Below are 12334 nucleotides of genomic sequence, written 5' to 3'. Positions count from 1 at the left end.
CGAGGGCGGGGGTGTGGGCGCCCGGGTCTGGGGCGCACAGGCTGGTGCCCGCCCCCGCCGCCAACCGCGGGACCCACGGGCTCGGGAGCCGGTCCCTCGCAGGGAGCTGGGTGTCATCCGCCCTCCGCGCCCACCCAGCGGCTCTGCTCGCTGGGTCGGGGGCCTCTTCCTGCCGGCGGGAGTGGGGTGCGGGGCGCACCGGCCTGCAGGGCAGTGTTGTCGCGGAGCCGCTGCCGCACGGGGACCCCTTCCTGCAGCCAGGCCACCCTGGGGTTCCGATCCCGCCTGCGGCCCCGAGACCTTTGCGGGGGAGGCGCGTCCCCTGCCTGGTGCTGGGCGGCGGGGCCAATCCTTGGGCTCCGGGGGTCCCTGCGGATGGGGGAGCGGTAGCCCACCCCCCAGCGGCCGCTGTGGCCCAGAGAGGACAGTCGCACCGGCATCTGGAAACGAGCCTCCCGCCGTTCCCCCCACCCCGACGTGGGAAGAAGCCGTGCGGACGCCGGCTGTCGTAGGAGCGAGTTGCTCCGGTGAAAGGACCCCCGTGTCTGCAGCGTCCGCACGGGGGACGCTGAGGCCCCGCGTCGGTGGCAGAGGCCTGGCCTCGGGATTTCGGAGACCTTGAGGTTCTTTGGGTTTTGTTGGTTCCGGTGTCGGACTCGCCCCGGGGGGAGGGGCATGCGTGTAGAGTTCCGTGTCCTTGAATATAGTTTATTTTTTCTACATTTGAATTCTCTGTTGTAGATTTATGTAAAAATACATTCTCTTTTTGAAAATAAAGAATTTCCTGTCTTGTAACTGTGTCCCCGCGAGAACTGTTTCCCTTTCTTTCCGTGTAGCGGCTTCCGGAGCGGGAGGCGGGCCCCGAGGCGGTGCTTCTTGCTGCGCAGGCTCTGGGGTGCCACGTGCCCTAGCGGAAGGTTCTTGGTCTTTAAAAAATGCCATTTTCTTACTATGACGATTATATATTTGTGCTAATTATCAACAGTAGGAAAAAAAAAAATAGGCAACGATAATAAATCACCCAGATGCCTCTTACCACTAACATTTTGGGGAATATCTTCTATTATATTAAAAACAAAAACTTTATTGTAGAACATTTCAAACGTATGTAAAAGTGGAGAAAATCCCTGTATTCTATCCTCCAATTTCAAAAACTTTTAACGTCTTGTTTCAGGCATCCCTCCCTGGTTATTTTAGTATAAATCCCAAATGTTTTATAATTTAAGCAGTGAATTCATGGTATCTCTAAAAGATAATTCTCCAAAAGCATTACCCCAGTACCGTTGTCACACCTAAAATATGAATTCTTCAATCAAATATCTAGTGTCCAGGTTTCCCTAGTCGTCTTAATACCGTAAAGTGTATGTGCCTACGTACGTACACACAGGTACATATACACATACGTATGTATACACCCGCGCACACGTACACAAGCTTGGTGTGAACCGGGCCCCAGCAAAGCCCCCGCCTGTGTTTCCTTCTTGAACCTCCAGGTTCCCCCGTTTCTCCCTCGGCATCTCTGTGGAGACTGGGTCACTTGTCCCCTAGGTGTCCAGGTCCGGGTTTGCTGCCTGCACCTCCAAGGGGCTGCCGACCACCTTCCCGTCTCCCCGTTTCCTGAGAGCCAGAGTGGACCGACCGCCACCCCTCTCTGTTTAAATCGTTGGTCAGGTTGCTTCTATTTAATTTGACCATCATTTTAACTGGGTCCTTAAATGAGCCCTGCATTTAAAACTCACAGCAGTTTGTGCTCTGGACATAAAGGGGGAACCTGGTTCAGGGCATCTTTGGCCTCGCCTTCCCTGACCACTCCCGCCTTCTCTGCTCACCCCACAGAGGTCGTCTGCTTTGGATTTGTCCGCTAAGGCTCTGGAATGGTCCAGGATGTGAGCTCCTGGGGCTGGGGTCCTCTCCTACCTGGATCAGTGTCCCACGGAGGATGGCTGCTCAATTACTATTTGTCCCCCGAATGTCTGTGATGCTGAAGAGACGCACATGGAAACTTTGAAGCCACCAAGGCCTCAGATCTCAGCCACCCGCGGGACCTGGTCTGACCACCAGCCTAACCTCCCCTGCCCCGCTCCTGCTCCCACGCTGAGACACACTGACAGGAAGTGGAAGCCACCTGGGTGTCCTGATGTCCGCTCCCCGGCCCTGCCCCCCGACCCTGTGGCTGGGGATGAGGAGGTGAAGGCACACCTGCCCCAGGTGCAATGATGCCAATACAAGAAAGCTGTGATCCACTTTTTATTATGAAAAATGACAAGCATCTCATTAAAGACCTAAATGTAAGGCCAGACACTATAAAATTCTCAGAGGAAGACACAGGCAGAACACTCCATGACATAAATCACAGCAAGATGCTTTTTGACCCACTTCCTAGAGAAATGGAAATAAAAACAAAAATAAACAAATGGGACCTAATGAAACTTAAAAGCTTTTGCACAGCAAAGGAAACCATAAACAAGATGAAAAGAAACCCTCAGAATGGGAGAAAACATTTGCAAACGAAGCAACTGACAAAGGATTAATCTCCAAAATATACAAGCAGCTCATGCAGCTCAATATCAAAAAAACAAAGAACCCAATCCAAAAATGGGCAGAAGACCTAAACAGACATTTCTCCAAAGAAGATATACAGATTGCCAACAAACACATGAAAGGATGCTCAACATCACTAATCATTAGAGAAATGCAAATCAAAACTACAATGAGGTATCACCTCACACCGGTTAGAATGGCCATCATCAAAAAATCTACAAACAGTAAATGCTGGAGAAGGTGTGGGGAAAAGGGAACCCTCTTGCACTGTTGGTGGGAATGTAAATTGATACAGCCACTATGGAGAACAGTATGGAGGTTCCTTAAAAAACTAAAAACAGTAGGGAGGTTCCTTAAAAAACACACACACACACAAAAAAACTAAAAATAGAACTACCCTACCACCCAGCAATCCCACTACTGGGCATATACCCTGAGAAAACCATAATTCAAAAAGGGTCATGTACCACAGTGTTCACTGCAGCTCTATTTACAATAGCCAGGACATGGAAGCAACCTAAGTGTCCATCGACAGATGAGTGGATAAAGAAGATGTGGCACATATATACAATGGAGTATTACTCAGCTATAAAAAGAAATGAAATTGAGTTATTTGTAGTGAGGTGGATGGACCTAGAGTCTGTCCTACAGAGTGAAGTAAGTCAGAAAGAGAAAAACAAATACCATATGCTAACACATATATATTGAATTAAAAAAAAAAAAAGGTTCTGAAGAACCTAGGGACAGAACAGGAATAAAGACGCAGACGTAGAGAATGGACTTGAGGACAGGGAGAGGGGAAGGGTAAGCTGGGACGAAGTGAGCGAGTGGCATGGACATATATACACTACCACATGTAAAATAGATAGCTAGTGGGAAGCAGCCACATAGCACAGGGAGAGCAGCTCAGTGCTTTGTGACCACCTAGAGGGGTGGGATAGGGAGGGTGGGAGGGAGACGCAAGAGGGAGGAGATATGGGGATATATGTATATGTATAGCTGATTCACTTTGTTATACAGCAGAAACTAACACACCAGTGTAAAGCAGTTCTACTCCAATAAAGATGTTAAAAAAAAAAAAGCCAAGCATCTCAAAGAGCCTTGAAAGTAGAGTCGCATGGGTGTTTGTCCACGCGGCACACACATGTATCACACAGCCGTGTTATCACAGACCCGTGTCGCACCCCCGCCTGTGACCCGCGCGCGTCACGCCCACGTGTCAGTGTGGACACGTGCAGCACACATTGTGTAGCGATGCACCCCCGTGCACCACACGCCCTCGTGTCCGCACAAGGAAAAACAGTGGTTAGATGCCACGAAGTAAGTGGCAATGCCTTAACCGTATGCGTGTTGTTAGGCCCGAAGGCCTCTTCCATCCTTGTCAAGGGGAGTGCTAACCTTCTCTCCTTTCATACAACACGACTCAATTTTCGCGCTCTCGCTATTTAAACGCCCCGGGCACGCGGCTACTTTCGCTTACGGCGACTTCGGGTTCACGCTTCAGACACGTTGCTGAAAGCGGTCGCATCCAACGGGTAGCGCGACTAAGTCCTTTCTAAGTCGCTATATTATTTTAGCGCGATGAAAAAACTTCTTTCTCGTGTTCTAATATATTCATAAAACCAGCCAATCATAGGCTGAGAGGAATACCCGGAAGTCCGAGCGTCCCTCAGGAAAATAGATTCCCCCGGAAACAAAACAGGGTTGGTGCGCACTTCCTACAGCGACACGCCTCGCGGAAATGGCTCGGAACTTTCTGCGGAAATGGAAGTGGTTGGTAGCGAATCAGAGGACGAGGAAGGAAGAGCCGCTCCACGGACATCCGGACGCGGCCCTGCGCTTGGAACTGTGGGTGCGGCGGGAGCCGGGGCGCGGTCTGCGCATGCTCTCAGCCTACGCCGCTCGTCTTCCGCGCATGCTCATAGCCCGCTCCGTGCCCTATGAGCCGACGGTTTGAACCCCGGGGCGGGACGGAGTCTGCGCGGAGCCGGCTTCAGCTCTTCCTGTCCGTCCTTTCCCTAGTTTTAAGATTTAAATCCGATGCTTCGGGTGCTGGCCGTCCCCGCAGTGTAGACGGTGGGGCCATGCGGCCCCGGCCCAAGGCGGTGACGCGGCGCTTCCCCACGGCTGCGGGCGCGTGGTTCCCCGGCCAGACGCGCGTGTGCGCTGGGCTGCGTGCGGCCGGGGGCGACCCTGCGATGAACCGCGCGGGCTGAGGCGTGTGTGCGTGTGCATGTGTGCATAAGCATATGTGCATATGTGTGCAGGCACGCCCGCGTGTCCACAGTGTCCGTGTACGCCCAGGCGTCCACGAGCGCGCCCGTCCACAACGTGTATGCGCGCACAGACAGCACAGAAGGGCAGTGGACAGAAGGGGTGGCCCGTGGGTCCAGCCAAGGGACGCTGAGCCGGCTGGGGTGGACACGGCCTGCAGGCTAGCAGTGTCCCCCATCCAGTTCTCCTTTGAGAAGTTTCCTATCAGCCGGTTAGTTACAGGTGCAGAGCTAAGCAAGTGCGCACGGGAGAGCTCTGCCCAGTTTGCAGAGCATCGTGGGAGAGAAGAGCCGAGGGCGTGACCAAGGGACAGGCAGGCAGCCACCGGGGACTGCTGGGAGTGGGTGTGCGTGTGCTCTGGGCAAGGCCCTGACCTGCCCTGTGGCGGCGCTCCCAGGTGCAGCGCGGGGCCTGGGTGTCACCCTGGAGCCGGTCAGTACAGTGGGCAGCTGCAAGGGGCATCGGTCCTGTCTCAGTCACTGCTCTGTCCAGCTGCCCACACCGTCCCAGCGGCCGGGCTTCCTTAGTCCCAGACCTGCGAGGTTGTAACTCTTCACTAAGGACAAGACGCTGCAGGCCGTGCTCAGCACGCACTATGTGCCAAGGCCCCGGTGGCCCTGCGCTAACGTCTTCCCGTTTCACGCCCCTCCCCCACGAGGTTGGTGCCATGAACACCCACACTTGATAGCTGAGGACACAAGCCAGAGTGGTTGGGTGACGTGGACATCACACCTCCAGTGGGGCAGCAGAGGGGTTAGAGCTGGGCTGCGGGGTGAGGGTCCGGGAGTCTGCTTGTGCCAAACTGTCCTGCTCCACGGCCGGGACTTCTGCGCACAGCACCTCTGCCTTGGGCCTCCTGGGACCCTCTGGTCTGGGCACATGGGAGGGTCCATCCAAAGTGGCCCGGGGCCCCAGGATGTCACCTCCTGCCCATCGACAGTCCACATGGGGCCTTGCCCTTCCCTTGAGTCTGCAAGCTCCTGGTCCCCATTGGCTTGGAACAAAGGGGCAGCTGGCTCCTCAGGAACCCCAGACCAGGCCTCTCAAGCTTTAGGCTGACTCCAAACCACCTGGTGTTAAAATGTAGATTCCTGGGCAGAGTCTGAACCTGAGGGGGGCTGTCTAGGGGCAGGCCTGGGAATCTGCATTCACGAAGCCTTAGGGCCCCCACTTCCCGCCCCCCTCTTGACGGCCTGTCTTTGCTCTGGGTGGAGAGTGGGTGACTCCACTTCTTCCAGGCGACTTCAAGATGATGACACAGACTGGGGAAGAATTTGCAGAATAAGGTGGAGGCTGCCTGTGAGGGAAGGTGGCCAGAGGGTCTTCGCAGTGTTGAGAGGACCAGCCGGGAAGGACCCGGGAGGAGCAGCTCCCTCCCGGGACTGGCGCAGACGTGGGTTCCTGGGCTGCATTTACTGAGGCTGCTTTTCCGGGCGCCTGCTGGTGCCTTCAGGTGCCTTCAGGACTCCCGATCATCATCGGACCCGAGTTCACCGGGAACGGAACTCACTAGACCATCCCCAGGGGTTGTTCCTAAAGGCCCCCACGTGGGATCAGGGGCTACACCCAGAAAAGTCCCAGAAGTAAGAGAAGGTGAGATCACCCAGCTGACCTGCCTGTTTTGCAGAAGCTGAGGGAGAGGAGAGGCTTGCTGAGCGCCCCCCCGCCCATTGTTTCCTGGGTGGTTGGGGGGAGGACCCAGACCCAGATGGTCGAAGTATGGGGTCCCCTCCAGCCCTGGCGAAGCCCCAGGCCTGTGTGAGCCTTTTCCCTGCAAGTGTCCTGGTGGAGATGCTAGATTAAATACCGACGCCTGGTTAGATTGGAATCTCAGGTAAACAGCACTAAAAGTGTAAGTATGCCTCAAATATTTTATGGGGTGTGCTTATACTAAAACGTATTCATTGCTTCTCTGAAATTGTCCTGGATTTTTATTTGCTAAATTTGGCAACCCCAGGAACAGGGGAGGGGGCACTCTTGTCATCTGCCTGGGAAGCAGCCCCTCCCAAAGTGTGCTCCAGGGACCACTATGCAAAAAAGGGAAGGTGCCCTATGGAAAAAAGGGAAGGAGCTTGTTTGGGGAATTCTGTGTTGAACCAAGTTGCAGAGTCCTTCTCCACACCCCCCTTTTTTAAAAAAAATTTTGTTTATTTATTTATTTTTGGCTGTGTTGGGTCTTCATTGCTGTGCGCGGGCTTTCTCTAGTTGCAGCGAGTGGGGGCTGCTCTTCGTTGCAGTGCAGGGGCTTCTCATTGCGGTGGCTTCTCTTGTTGCGGAGCACGGGCTCTAGGCACATGGGCTTCAGTAGTTGTGGCATGTGGGCTCAGTAGTTGTGGCTTGTGGGCTCAGTAGTTGTGGCTCGCGGGCTCTAGAGCACAGGCTCAGTAGTTGTGGCGCACGGGCTTAGCTGCTCCGGGGCATGTGGGATCTTCCCGGACCAGGGCTCGAACCCGAGTCTCCTGCATTGGAAGGCGGATTCCCAACCACTGCACCACCAGGGAAGCCTCCCCCACCCCGTTTTTAAAGGAAAGCCTGCTGGGGGGCCATGGAGCTTGTGAAAATGAGGGCTGGAGGGGGGTGGTCATTTAGTCATCCATCTTGGCTCATGGGCTGGTGGCATGCAGGTCTGTGCAGGAGGGAGAAGAGAGGGCCCAGGGGAGGGAAGAAAGCAGAGGAGGAGGGGGAGGAGGAAGGCCAAAGGCAGAGGGGAGGAGGCTGAAGGGCCTCAGCGGTTCTTCGGTCCATCCAGACTGGCCAGGGTCCACGCCAGGGCACCCCCTGGTGGCGGCCACCGGATTTGCCAGCACAGAGCTTGGATGGTTGGCTCTGCAAATCCAGCCCCATTCCAGTCCCTCAGTCCACCTCTAGCCCTGGGGAAGCACTCCACAGTGGACACTGAGTCGACGACTTCAGGCAGTGATCCGGGTTATTCAGAGCCAAATAATCCTGCTTCTGCTCCGATGATAATACTCTTATTTCCAGGTACAGGTGACTTTGGAGAGCTTGAGTTTTCCAGCTCTCTGGTGAAGTCCGCACCTGATCTGGAGAAATGTCAGGGTCAGGAGTCAGGCAGCTGGAGGAAGTCTGAGGCCAGTTTGGGCGCCCAAATGTGGCCAGTTCCCTTTCCCAGAAACCCATCTGTGGGCCGGCCCAGCTCTGCCGGCTTTCACAACTCGGGCTTCTTGGCACCTGCAGGGAAGGGCAGAGCCATAGATGGAAACGCTCTTCCCACCCCCAGCACCGTCCTGTAGAACTAGGGATTTGGTGGGACGAGAGCTAGCTCTTGATTCAGGGATTTGTCTTGACACATCTTACCGTCCGCATCCGTGGGCTGCGTGGGGTGAGGGTGGGCGGCTATGGGGGAGCCTGGCCCCTGCCCCGCTCGCCTCCAGCTCACAGACCTCTGCCTGCTGACCAGGCGGCCCCCAAGCCCTTTCCAGCTTCCTGGGAGGTCCTCGGCTGGGCGGGGGAGAGCAGTGACATTCCCAGGAACGGTGACAGGCCCTGAGGACGTGTCGCCTTTTGGAACGGGAGACCTTGGTGACCCAGGAACCTTCTGGGGCCGTCACGAGCCTTTCGGAGTGACTGCTGGGGCTCAGAGCATCAGCTTCAAGGCCATTGCTAGCGGCCACCACCTAGACTTGGGGCCTTTGGAATCGGGGAGGCCCCAGCCTGGGGGTGCCCCTGTCCACTGGCTCCTGTCTTGCTGGCCTTGGAGTGGCCGGTGGGTTGCCCCCTGGGTGGTGGGTTTCTGCCCCTTGCCTGTTCTTTGCTCTCTGTAGGAAGGGACACCCCAAGGCTGGGTATCCACCCCAGGAGGTCCCTCCTGTGGGAGCAGCGCTGGGTGGGTGGGGAGCGCGGGCTTTCTCCTCCACCAGGGGGCGGGGTTGCACCTCTCAGGGTCTATGCCGCCGTGATGGAGCTGGAGCACCAGGCCCTGGGGGAAGGGCCTACATCTCACCTTCGCTAAACCTCAGCTCAGCCCCTGGAGCAGAGCCTACTTCCTTGTTCAGAGTCTGGCTCTCTGTGGCCCTGGGCAGGTCACCTCACGGCCGAGCCTCAGTTTCCTCCCCTACGGGACTGGAGCTCAGGGCCTGGCTCACAGGGAGGGTTCAGTAGAGGGTGGCTGTTACTGTCCCATTTTCCAGGTAGAGAAACTGAGGCTCAGGGCGTTTCCAGGATGCCTGGTACCCCCAGGTACGGCAGGCAGTGGGGTCTGGAGCCCAGGCTCTTGGGCCCCCAGAGGCACCAGAGGTACCAGGAGGTGCTGCGGGCTGGTGGCCGTGTGCGGAAACGTCAGATTTGTGCGGTTCCTGACATGCGCCCGACACACAAAATCTCTATCCATGTGTAGCCTGGACGCTTTTCCTGGAGTTAATTCTTTCAAAAGTCCATTTTTTTTCTCATTATACATGGTACACCTACTCATTGCACGTGCATTTAAAACCACACAGGAGCAAAATAACCCTACATCTTACCAACCAACCATTTCGATCGGCACACTTTCTGCATTTTTATTGGTTTCCTGTTTCCTATAAATTACTGTGTTGTAAAATAGGTTTGCAATGACTTGAGGGGTACCCTAGGCAGGACCAGCAGTAATCTTTTTTTTTTTTTTTGCCAATTTCAAAGCCTCACAATTTTTCCCGGTGGTAGAGGACTCATCTAGAGGTCTGCTGTGCAGAGGAGGGAGGGAAGGTCCAGATAAGGGGACTAACTTTCCAGATTTTTCTCTGTGTGTTAATGGGCCCAGATGGTTTAAGACAGGATATTCTTTGCAGCGCTGAGACCCTGCCCCTCTCGTCCTAGTGTTTCTGAGGGTGAGGTGTATTGCTGTGCCACAGTACAAAGTTAGTTCTGTTTCTTTCTGTTCCCAAGAGCTGTTATGAAATTGATGCTGTGTCTTGCAGTTGATGGCGGGAGGGAGAAAATGTGATCTTTGAAACCTGCTTTTTCCCTCTGCAGTGTCTGGAGGCTCCGGGCAGGCAGGGTGGCGATGTCCCCCAACCGTCCCTCCGAGGGATGCCCCAAGGTCGCTCGGCCAAGTCCACAGGGAGGGTGATGACGGTCCAGGGGGTGAGGCCTCTCCTCGGGGGCTGCTATTAATAAAGTGACCGCTGACCCCCGGATGTGTGGAAGGAGGAGGGGACTGAGCGTTCCCAAGGCTGGCGTTCGGCCGGAGGCCTTTCTTGCGTGACCGGCCGGCCTCCCGGGCGCTCCGGTTCTGCCCTGGCCCCCAGGGCCCCGATGAACAGGAAGCTCCTCGGGGACCAAGCACGGGGACTGCCCTTCCTCCAGGATATACATGTCCCAGGACCAGCTCCCTGCAAGCGTCCTGAGGCCCCGAGGGAGGGAGCCTCAGGCCTGGGGGGCCAGGCAGGACCCAGACACAGGTCACCCGCCCTCCAGGAGCTGGCTCACAGCTGCTCCAGAACTTTCTCAGGCTGCCCCGCTGCCCGGCTCCACTTACAGGCCCCAGAGGCAGCCTGGCAGAGGGTCCTGGTTTATTTCTCTTCTCATTCGGTCATGTGTGGGACAGAAGAGGGGACTGTGTCCACGTGCCAGGAGTCCTGCCTCTCGCTGGGAAGACAGGGAAGACGTGGTGGGGGCAGTAAATGGTGTTTGTGTGTCTCGTGTCCTCTGCCTCCGTGTGCTGTCCTCCTGGGCCTGGGCCCGGGCCCTCGGGTTTCAGGAAGCGGAGACAAACGTTTAAACGAGCCATTGCCGGAACAACTTGGCCGACAGGAGGCTGTGCGGGCACACGTCCTGCACCTCGTCTGGGCCCGGCTGCGCCGGTGCTCTGTCTCGGTTTCCTCACTGGTCCACGCACAGCTCTGCTGCCCCCGCCCCGCGGGTGAGATGCCCACTCCGGGCCCCGCAGCTGGGAAGAGTGGCGCTGGCAGCCATCCCACTGCGGCCCCTGGCTGGGCATCTGGGCTCTTCCCAAAAGGCTGCAGGGATGTAGCCCCTGGGGCCTGGGTTCTGGTCCCTCCGGTAGGAATCTGGAAAAACTCTTGCTGGAGGGAGAAGCAAGCGCTCCCAGCACTGTTAAAAGGACCCAGATAGCCTGGTGTGGATAATCAGCAGTGATTCTCATCGCCCTGCCCCCCAGCAGGCCCCGTTCTGCCCCCTGGACAGCGTGTTGGGGTCACGGAGCCCCGGAGGCCTGGGACGGAGCACAGCCCTCTTGGTTCTTGGCCCTGGTGGGTCAAGTTTGGCAGGGGTGCTGGAGGACTCAAAATGATGAAACATTTACACGCCCTTCGCTTGGGGCACCAAAACTCACCCTTAAGAGTGAGACTGGAAAGAATTTAGCTTAAAAAAGGCTGCCAGACAGAGCACGGCTGACCCAGGAGGAAGTGGCGGGCACCGGCTCCCTGCCCCTCTCTCCTTCAGGCCGATCAAAGCCGCCCCACCCTCTGAGTGCAGGCTGCAACCAGGTGCTGCGCGGAGGACTTCCACCCCTGGGACCTGGGCATTGCTTTCTCCAGGTGACAGAGGAGAAAGCTGCGGTTCAGAGAGGACCCCCAGCCAGAAGAGAACAGAGAGGGATGTGAAGGCAGCTTCGGGTAACTGCAAAGCCCGGGCCAGCCGCTGCTCTCTACCAGGGGACCGAGACTTCTGCCAAGAGCCAGGCCCCCAGCCCCACTCGGGGGTCTGGTCCCACCCCTGGCCAAATACTGTGGGATGTCTGCTTAGAGTTCTTCCCCAGGGCCGGTGTGCACAGCGCCTAAAGGCTCCGAGAAGTCCTGTGGGAAAGAAATCTGCTCCCCGTTGCCCGCCCAGCACTTCCCAAAGCCCCGTCCCCACGGAGCAGCGCCGATAGCACCCCGTCCCCGTTGTCGTGGATCTAGGGCTCCACAGACGCGCTTTGGGAAGAGTGCTGCCCTGTAGGGAAGGAGGAGGAGGAAGGCTGTGAGCTCCGGGAAGCATGGGGGTGGATGGTCTCTCCTGCCTGCATGGTCCTTCCCTGGGCGGGGCAGGGGCAGGCTGGTGACGATGGGACCACCCAACCGGTCGCCCCTGGAATGCCCGACGCCCCTCTGTAGGAGCCTCAGGGCCCTGGGGCAAGACCTTCCCCTCAACGGTGAATGGAGATGGAAACGGTGCCCACCTTTCAGGGGAGACACAGGGGAAGACCTCGCCCAGCAGTGGTTGTAGACGCTCTTCATTCAGGGGACCAGGGCTTGTGGAAGATCAGCCCCGGCAAGAAGACATCCCCCAGAGGCACACGACCCTACCTTCTTGGAGCTTCAGGCCTGGCGGGGAGCCGGCAGTGAACAAGTGACTCCGGGATTAGGTTCGTGAGGGTTCCAGGGGCTGAGGGAACTAGTCTGGGGGGTGGGCAGGGAAGGACAAGACCTGGAGTCGGAGTCAGGGTTTGCCCAGGAAAGAAGGAGAGGGCTTTGGGGTGAAGACACCGCCAGTGAAAAGGCCCTGGGGCAGGAAGGAGCAGCGCCCTCCAGGACCGAAAGGAAGGAGAGACGCACAGGAACGCCCGCGGAGGAGTCTGGGAGGC

The 12334-nt window shown here is 56.9% G+C and overlaps 1 non-coding gene across 1 annotated transcript; it reads right to left on the bottom strand.

The window, feature by feature from the left end:
• Positions 1-3835: 3835 nt before the first annotated feature.
• Positions 3836-3961, bottom strand: LOC132368293 (U6atac minor spliceosomal RNA). Its single transcript, XR_009504032.1, has one exon. It is a non-coding gene; the product is annotated as a U6atac minor spliceosomal RNA (small nuclear RNA).
• Between the last annotated feature and the right edge of the window lie 8373 nt (positions 3962-12334).

The sequence above is a fragment of the Balaenoptera ricei genome, chromosome 6 (assembly GCF_028023285.1).
Source record: "Balaenoptera ricei isolate mBalRic1 chromosome 6, mBalRic1.hap2, whole genome shotgun sequence".
Taxonomy (NCBI): Eukaryota; Metazoa; Chordata; class Mammalia; order Artiodactyla; family Balaenopteridae; genus Balaenoptera; species Balaenoptera ricei.
The sequence above is the reverse complement of the archived record's forward strand: the minus strand, read 5'-3'. Positions and strand labels throughout refer to the sequence as shown.